The sequence below is a fragment of the Leucopleurus acutus genome (genome assembly GCF_964270905.1).
Source record: "Leucopleurus acutus genome assembly, chromosome: 6".
Classification (NCBI taxonomy): Eukaryota; Metazoa; Chordata; class Mammalia; order Artiodactyla; family Delphinidae; genus Leucopleurus; species Leucopleurus acutus.
In genome coordinates, this window is record NC_139149.1 from 54,616,753 (window position 1) to 54,626,863 (window position 10,111).

At 38.3% G+C, this 10,111-nt stretch overlaps 1 pseudogene across 1 annotated transcript; it reads right to left on the reverse strand.

Moving 5' to 3' along the window:
* Window positions 1-9,402: 9,402 nt before the first annotated feature.
* Window positions 9,403-9,850, reverse strand: LOC309962877 (ubiquitin-conjugating enzyme E2 variant 1-like; annotated as a pseudogene). Its single transcript has 2 exons — window positions 9,673-9,850; window positions 9,403-9,546 (listed from the first exon to the last, which is right to left on the reverse strand). The product of its transcript is annotated as a ubiquitin-conjugating enzyme E2 variant 1-like (transcript).
* Between the last annotated feature and the right edge of the window lie 261 nt (window positions 9,851-10,111).

A 10,111-nucleotide genomic window follows, 5' to 3' on the forward strand; every position in this document is an offset into this window, starting at 1 on the left:
AAGAAGTGACCTAAGCAGGCAGATTTTATATTTTTTAAGACGAAGAAACAGTAAGTAACTGAGGAATTAACAAGACAAAGAAATAGGCTTTGGGTGCTTAATTAGTGAAGAATCTAAACAGAGTTTGGGCTTGGATTTGGACTTTGAGTAGTAAATTAAAGAAGTAATAAGGTTTGTTTACACAGGCTTCTTGGCCCCAAATTTCCTATCTCTGGTGATAAGGGTATCCTTCTACCTCTAGATGCAGGGGGTATACCTTTCACATGAGAGATTTATTCCCTGCCTTCAGGGAGACGGCGGGGGTGGGGGTGGGGTCCAAGTGTCCCTCTTGCATCAGCTGCTTCTTAAGTAACTTTAATTCAAAATAATCAATATGCCATTGAGGCATATTTTGGGGGAAGCCTGCTCTAGGCCCCAACAAGCCCTTGGGATACAGCTGCCCTACATATCATTTGCCCAGCTCCAGATAGAAGGTCTTTTTATTTTGTAAACTAACTGACATTTCATAAACATAGCAATACTCTTTGGCAGGGAAATTTTAAGTTTGTGCAGCATATTTGGGAAGTGGATTTTGTCACTTGAGCACTTGGAGCTCTCTCTCCTCATAGCTGTTCCTAACTCAACGATGCAAACCTCGGAAGTTATTACAAGAAACTAACTGTAGCTGTTTGTCTTCCCTCCTACTGTGTGGTTCTCTACTTTATGGAAATGTGAATAATGATGGGTACTGTGGTGTGTAGCTGGTCTGTGTTTTAAGGGACCCATAACAGCCCGGTAGGTCAGGGAAGAATATTAGTGCAGTTCAGATAAGTTCAAGTGATACTTAGTAGAAAGAACAGCTTGCTGTTCTCTGCTGTGATGGCAAAGGTATCTTGAGAGAAGATTCTATTATTGTGATTTGGCTTTTCAGGCCACAGGGACCTGAATACTTTCCATATTCTAATTGCTTGCATACTATTTCTAGAATAATTCATGAAGGGAGTGTGTGAATTAATATCTATAAAGGATCTTTCAAAACACAATTTGTGAGGGTCTGGATTCTCCTTTCAGTACCCATTTTTGTCTTACTGTGGCCAGAAAATGTTGGCTTATGCCTCTGTTTACCAACTTCTAGGGAACCACCTTTGTTTTATCAAATGAAGGATACACTGATGGTGACATTTTCTTTATCTTATCAGAAGGCTTTCACATAACTACAGCATGACTGCTCCCTGGCTGACAGTGATTGCATGAGGCGTTGTGTTGTAAGATAAACCTTGTTTCAGAAAGGTTAAAAGGTGAAAATATGCTGTTTCTGAGAATTGATGAAATAGGTAGCAAGGGGGAATTTTCTGGACTGCCTCATCACATTTACAAATTTGATAAATAGCCTTTGAAAAATTGTTCCTGATAGTTTGTCATTGTTAATGCAATTTGTAGTTTTCAGATGTATGTTTGATCAACTGGAATGAAAAGAGAGAAGGATATGTTATAATCTTTGGGTTTTCTTCATCGTGCATTGGGGCTTAAATCCTCCACGTAGGGTGCACACTTACCATCATCACTGAGGTTACAAAAGAAATTAATTGAGTAAGTGGGAAAATATTCCTTTAAATCTGGGAAGCGATGTTGTCACCCTCTTGTCCCTCAATTACAGTGTGCAAAATCTCATTAGTATTTTATAGAAGATGCTTTTATAGCCCTTTGTATTTCATTAAAGCCCAAAGCAACTTCTGTAATATACTATGGCAGGTCCTGAACTGCTGCTTGAGTTACTCTATGGAAAAGACTGTTGTGGAGGAGCATTAACTCACTGTAGCCCCAGGGGGACCAGTCTGTACAGTTTGATGTCTTCAAACTGATGAAAAGTTCTGTCTGCTTGGAATGTCATCCACCTCATTCAAGTGCTTCTCAGCTCTTGTTCTAGAACAGGGTTTCTCAATCTCACTACTACCGACATTTGGGATTAGATGATTCTGTGTCCATGGGAGCTGTCCAGTGCCCTGTAGGATGTTTGGCAGAATTCCTAGCCACCAAATGCCAGAAACTTCCTCTCCCCAAAACTGATAATTTAAAATGTCTTCAGGCATTGCCAAATGTCCCCTGGGGTACCAAATCACCCTGGTAGAGAACCATCGTTCTCGAATTCTCTCTTTCAAGGTACAGAGGCCCTGAAAAGACAGGGATCACATGCTTCAAGAATTAGTTCTCATCCATGTTATTATGATGATCAAATGTGAAACCAAAGGATGAATTAGCCAGAGGTTATATAAAAGCCATAAAAGCAGTAGAGCAGATGCTTTCAGCGTATGGACTCAGTATTGTAACATGCAGCTACACTATGAGATAATTTAGTATCGGGGGTGAGTTTGAAGACGGCAAGGATGACATATACCTCTCTTCCTCTCACACATTTTCTGTAAAAGAAAATCTCAGACTTTCAGAAGTGTAAAGAAAACTGCCAAAAGCACACAAAATCAACTCTATTCAGTGTAGACCTGGTCCTATATTGATTGGAGAGACAGTCAAAAACGTTGAGTTTTTCATAAAGATAAGTAATGAAAACAAAGAAAAATAACAAACTCTGTGGTATGATTCAAATGAAAATGTTATGATAGTAACACTCCTCCACCTCGTTAGTGCTTGGCCCATCCACTTGAAAATATTTGTCACCTAGATGCTTGCCCAGGAGTATATAAATGGCTTATTTTTTAGTATTCTTTAGTATTTCAACAGTTCAGTATCATAGCCATGGTTGGTTGTGGTTTCCTTTTAAAACAATTATTTTTAAAGTATGTCAAAACAAAAACTGTACTCTTATTTTGCACATTCAGAAAAGAATCTCCAAGAGTTTGCCTCAGAAAAGTAGGCAATGCTCTCCCCAGTGCTGTAGTAGAAAAAACCAAGTACGTCATCTGCAAAGATTAGGGCTCAATTGGCACCAGTGTGGAAAGGCATCCTGTCTCACATAGCTTATTGCAATAGCCCACTTATTAGTCTCCTTGCTTCCACCGTACTTCTTAGTGTCTCTTCTCTCCACTGTAACAAACAGAGCAGTCCTGTTGAACATCATGAGATGGTGTAAATCCTTTGCTCAAAGCCCTTCAGTGGCTCCCAGTATTACTTAGAGTAAAAGCTAACGACTGGAGAATGGTCTGCAAGACCCCACCTCTCTGGTTCCATCTCCTATTGTTCTCCCCCTTGTGCACCCCATCCCAGCTACCTTGGCCTCCTCAGTGCTCTGAGAACACACCAGCTCTATCTCAGAAATTTTGTGCCTGCTGTTCCTTTGCCTGTGATGCTCTTCCGAGGATATATACATGCATCTCTCCCTCATCTCCTTAAGTCTGCTTTAATGTCACCTCTTCAATGAGGCCTCCTCTGACTATCTAAATTTGCTATCTCACCCCCATCCCCACTCCACTGCCTCTCTCCTTCTTCTCTTTATGTATTGTCATGACATGTATCTTTCTAATATATTCATTCCTTTTTGTTTTGGTCTGTATTCTCCACTCCTCTAAAGAACAAAAATTCAATGAGGCAAGGAATTTTTACTGTTTGATCCTCTGTTACGTCACAAGGTTCTAATAAGGGCTGGTGGTATATGTGTTTATTGAATGGATCTGTAATCATGGACGCAAGGAATAGATATCATAAGCAAAATTTATTTTCAAAGTATAAATTCAAAGATCATGAAGTTCCAAGATTAGCCTGGTGCTGAGTTTTTCTGAAAAATGAAGTTTCAAATTATATTGGATGTAGTCTTATGTTTTTTTACCATTCTTTTTTAAAAATATTTTTGAAGTATAGTTGATTTACAGATTATATTAGTTTCAGCTATTACATAGTGATCCAATATTATTATGGATTATACTCCATTTAAAGTTATTACTTTAAAATAATGGCTATATTCCCCTGTGCTGTACAATATATCCTTTTGCTTATTTATTTCATACATAGTAGTTTGTATTTCTTAATTCCATACCCCTATCTTGCCACCTTGCTTCCCTCTCCCCACTAGTAACCAATAGTTTGTTCTCTGTATCTGTGAGTCTGTTTCTGTTTTATTATATACGTTCCTTTGTTTTATTTTTTAGATTCCACATATAAGTGATTACATAGAGTATTTGTCTTTTTCTGTCTGACTTATTTCACTAAGCATACTATCCTCTGAGTCTATCCACACTATTGCAAATGGCAGAATTTCGTTCTTTTTTTATGGCTGAGTAATATTCCATTGTATGTACTTATAGGATGTGGTCTTTTTAAAATCCCTATTGCCTGAAAATACAAAGCAATTAGTTGTGGAAAGGATTAATTTACAAGTCAAAGAATTTCTTATTATGAAATATGAAATTTATTAACTGTTTTTTAAATCATCCTGATTTTGAAGTGGATATAAATTTTGTGGGGAACTGTCAATGATTAGATTATTATAATTTGCCTTGAGTCAAATTGAGGAAAAAGGGATGGATCTATAATTTGTTTTAACTATTTTAGTTTTTGAAAAATACATTATGAGGATGAGCAACAATATTTCGTCTAGGAAATAAATATACATATTATAATCAAAAGATTTTTTTAAACATCAAGTTAGATAGTAACTCAAGGGATTTTCTGTCAGTGTTTCCAAGTTTTAATTTACATTGTGTGTATTAATCAAGGTTCTTCAGAGAAACAGAACCAACAGGGCGTGTACATATGTATATGTCCCCCCATAGTGATATTTATGTTTACATTTATAAAGAGATTTATCTTAGAGAATTGGCTCACGCAATTATGGAGGCTGCGAAATCTCATGAGCTGCAGTCAGCAACTGGAAACCCAGGAGAACCAATGGTACATCTTCCAGTTAGAAAGCCAGCAGGCTGAAAACAAAAGAAAAATCAGTATCACACAATGGAATATTAGTCAGCCATAATAAAGAACAAAATAATGCCATTGCAGCAACATGGATGGGCCTAGAGATTGTCATACTGAGTGAAGTAAATCAGACACAGGAAGACAAATATCATATGATATCGCTTATATGTGGAATCTAAAAATAGGGTACAAATGAACTTATTTGCAAAACAGAAGTAGAGTCATGGATATAGAAAACAAACTTATAGTTATCAGGGGGTAAGGGGAGGAAGGATAAATTGGGAGATTGGGATTGACATATACACACTACTATATATAAAATAGATAACTAATAAGAACCTGCTGTATAGCACATGGAACTCTACTCAATAATGTGTAATAGCCTATATGGGGAAATAATCTAAAAAAATAAAAGTGTATATATGTATAACTGATTCACTTTGCTGTACACCTGAAACTAACACAACATTGTAAATCAACTATACTCCAATAAAAATTTTTTAAAAAAGAAAAGAAAAACAAACCAGAGTACTAAAAATGAAGAAAAGAGAAAATCAGTTTCAGTTCGAATCCAAAAGCAGGAAAAGATAAAGATCAATGTATCAGCTATAGTCAGGCAGGAGGAATTCCCTGCTACTTGAGAGACAGCCAGACTTTTTGTTTCATTCAGGCCTTCAGCTGATTGGATGAGGCCCACCCACATTAGGGAGGGCAATCTGCTTTACTCAGTCTGCAGATTCATTGTTATTCTCATCCAAAAACACCATCACAGACACACCCACAATGCTTTACTAAATATCTGAGCACACTGTAGTCCAGTCAATTTGACATATAAAATGTACCATCACAGTGTGTTCCAAATTTCCTAAGTATTAAAGATTTTTTCTAATAATGATTCTAGAATAAAACTATATATCTTCATTGTCTTCCAAAGGAAAGGTAATACATAGGTTTTCTTTTTTATTGAAGTATAGTTGATTTACAATGTTGTGTTAGTTTCTGCTGTACAGCAAAGTGATTCAGTTATACATATATATATTCTTTTTCATATTCTTTTCCACTGTGGTTTATTACAGGATATTGAATATAGTTTCCTGTGCTATACAGTAGTACCTTGTCATTTATTTTATATGTAGTAGTTTAATATATTGTTTATTATGTGAGAGAAATGATGAATATTTCAAAAACTATCTGAGATAATGTCAGAAACTTATATTTTTTTAAATCTCTGTTTTTCTATTGAAACCTTCCATTTAAAGAAGATTGCAAATTCTGAAATACAACTTTAAGAGTGTATTTCTATTTCATTGTGAAAGCAGTATAAGTGTAACATTTCTTATGGGAGGGAGCTTCTTTGTTACTAACTTTCATTTCATGTTTTATACAATAATCAAAAGAAAATGAAACAAACTTCAGAACTACTTTTTTAGAGTAGTGACAGTGAAATATGTGAATAATTACAATGGCCCCAAAACAAATATTTTCCCACAACTTTGATTTTCTCAGAACTACACAAAGCTCAGCTTCATCTATGAGCATATTATCTTCAGTGTTTATTCTGTTTGTTCAGTTGATAGAGGTTTTTTCTCATGAAATGCCTTGATCGTAGAGTCACTATAAGCTCAGTTAACTTTGCAGAGAAAACTGGGTGCTCATTTTCTTCTCTGTATTGCCCAATAACATACTCAAACAAACATTATAGTGGGGAGAAGAGAGCCCATGACTTGACACTGAAGAGTTCACGTATATGGAGTGGTATTCAAAATACTTAACAAATGGTAAGACATAAGTACCAATCAATAAGAACACAAGACATAAATGTCACTAAATGGAACCTACCTAAAGTTCTCAGTGGAATTTTGGAAACTATTGTCACATAAGAAAGCAATGATGTTTACTAACTTAATCATGCCTATACAGATGTTACACTTTCTTTGGTATGTTGTCCCATTTTTGCATTTCAAACTCTAATTTTTAGGTCCTAAAGCTTTCTGAGGATGTAATAGTTTGAGTATGATGCTGGCATTGTTATCATGGAAATTGGGATTTTATGAAAATATCCCATACTAAATAATACATCTGAAAATTAAATTTCTCAGAAAGCTTCATTAAAGCATCAATAGATTTTATTGAGAATGGGTCAGGGGAGAGAGAGAGAGAGAGAGAGAGAGAGAGAGAGAGTGTGTGTGTGTGTGTGTGTGTGTGTTTGGGGCGGGGTGTCTAATAAGGGTACACACGGAAAAAGCACAGCCCTCAGAAACAGAACAACTAGGAAGTAGGAAATATATATACATGAAGAATTAGAAAATTAGATCAAATATGGTGGTTCCCAAGAAGAGGCATAGGAGAATGTTATAGAGCATTGAGGGGAGAAGATCCCTTTGTACTAAGAGACCTCAGAGAAGGCTTCATGGAGAAGGTGGTGGCATAGAATATGAGAGAGGAACAGGGAAAATGAATGACTGATTTGGGATCATCTCATTGTAAGCCATAAATGGTAAACTAAGGCACCTTGCTTGTTAATGTGGGGTATAAAGAAAGTTGAAAGACAGAAAGAGTGCTCTCCCAGGTAGAAAATAATTACATATTGATATAAGAGAAGGTAACGCTTATAAAAGATCGAGGTGATGCTTGTTGGAATCAGTCATCTTCTGAAAGAGTAAGTGCTGTTATCAGATTACATTTTTTTCTTTTTTTAAATATTAACACACACTTCTTTTTATTATATTAAAATCAGGCAATGGTCTGACAATAAAAAGTCTACTTATGGAATACTGTTATGTTAAACTTTACTTACAGGATGTTAAATCCTTAGAACTAAGGTTTTCCCCAGAAAAAGATTAATGGAAACATCAGTTGCTTTGCAGACTTGATAGTTGCTGCTTTAAAAGGTGGTTTTACACCACAAACACTAAATTTAAAAAAAAAAAAAAAATCTTAGAACACAATGAATTGCTCTTATTTCGGTATGCGTCCAACATCTCAGCATTTAGTGGTCCTGAACAGAAAAGTGGAAAACGCAGCCACTGGCCAGGAATTCCGGGGATCTGCCGTGCACGCCAAGTTCTTTCTTATACCTGCTGAGGACTCAGAGAAGCAGCAGCACTGAAACCAAAGTATGCACTGAGTTCAAGGTTCTTTATGTTCCAGTTGTCAGATTCCAAACTAGACCCAAATGGATTGCAAGGATGACCAAATGAGAGCCCTGTTTAAAACGTCTTCAATTTTTAAAAGCAAAAGCAATTACAGGAAAAGAAAACAATTCATTCAGAAGAATCGTGTGTGCTTACCAGTGTCTTCTGTGGCCTTTCTCCAAGTTTAACGACCAAGGACTTTGAGAGCTGGCAGGTCTGAGTGACCTTGGGGACTGTTCTTTTCACCTTATCAAAACCTGAGCTAGGGCTTCCCTTGTGGCGCAGTGGTTGAGAGTCTGCCTGCCGATGCAGGGGACGTGGGTTCGTGCCCCGGTCCGGGAAGATCCCGCATGCCGTGGAGCGGCTGGGCCCGTGAGCCATGGCCACTGAGCCTGCGCGTCCGGAGCCTGTGCTCCACAACGGGAGAGGCCACAACAGTGAGAGGCCCGCGTACCGCAAAAAAAAAAAACAAACCTGAGCTAAAAAAACGTATCAGCTGATGATGACAGCAGAGGGTGGCAGGGCTGAGAACCCAATATTCATTTCCCAGGCTGGTGGAGAGTAAATAAGTGTGGTTCCAAAACTAAATGAGGGAGGTCAGAGATGCTCTCCAACCTTACCTTATGGCTTCTGGCCAAAGCAAGGAAGTGTCCTGGAAGGTGTTGGGTGGTGATGGTGCAAAAAGGGACTTGAGTAGGAAGAAGGAAAAAGCAGCACCCCTCGATTAAGGTGAGGGGAGAAGATATGGGGAAATCCCTGAATTCCTTACCAAAGGCCAATTTCAGAGGGGAGCCAAGGGGGTTACAATCTATGCTTTGGGCAAGGGTGGTAGTGGAGACTGGGAAGAGGATGATGGCTTGGAAGGGAGGCGGCATTTAAGAGTTAAAGAAAGAAACCAGGGGTGCAGACAAAGCACCCCCCACACACCCAGGAGTAGTCCCACAGGCTGTGACCTGAAACCTTCACATCTACTCTAAGAAGCCACCCCCAGCTGGAGGGCTGTTGCAGGGAGGGAGGAGGCAGGGGGAGGGGAAGGGGGAGAAGGCAGAGACCCCAGGCCATGTAATCAGCAGCAAGGTGATTGCATGGTGTGTCTTTTGACAGTTGAGTTAGATGTGCCCCGCCGGTTATGATGGGAATCGATTTAAATACACTTTCTTGATCCCAGAAGTTCAGCTATGTGGACAGTGGTTACACTTGACAGGATGATTTGTTATTGCACAACTTATATATTTCAAATGGAAATAGTATCAAAAAATTAGTATCATTTACAGTATCTTACGATAAACTGCCTTTGAATGGGAGTTTCCTTTCCAGTACTTTGAGGTCTACAAGACGTATCTAGAAATTTTACTACTGTGGGAGATGAAGACGACTTCTTAAGTTGAATGGGGGCTAAGGGCGGGCCTGTGGTTTTTCTTTTTGATTAATTGCTGTAACACTGTCCTTCAGGAGGCTGAGGGAGTTTCATATTTTCTGTAGACATCATTAGGCGCCAAAGCTCTTGCAGGACAACTTTGATGCTATATGAGTTCTGCCATTCTGCTAGCACTGACATGGCTCTTGGGTCCACCACTCCATTAGAACTATTAACTCCATTCATATTAATTTTTGTTACAACTCTTACAAAGGGGGGTGCTTCTGGGTATTTAAGTCCACATTCTATTTTAAGGCTGTGTATTCAGTTTTCATAAACTGTTCTTGGAGGCCCAATTATCATCCCTGTCCATCTTGTGGACAAGTGTCATGTCTTTGTCATCTTCTAGACCCCAGCTAACTGTGCCATCTCCTATTCCTTTCTGGCCTACTTCGAGTTCTTCCAACAGTGGGCAATTGCAAGGGACTTTTACTCCCTAGCCCGTGGTGGCTACCATCTTGTGTCGCTGTTGCTAAAGGTCGGCCCCTTCTTCACCCCGAGATTACGTTCTTTAGTTCTTCCCAGTGACTCCCAGTAAGCCCAACACTGAGAGATACACATGAACAAGATTAGCACCTTGCACAATACCTTGCTCAGGGTGAATAAATATTTTTCAAATACCTATTTTAAGATTAAGACCAAAATCCTTATATTAAGAGCTCAAAAAGGGTCTAATAAATATCTTTCTTTCAAGATACCTAATTGCCTAATTAGTATT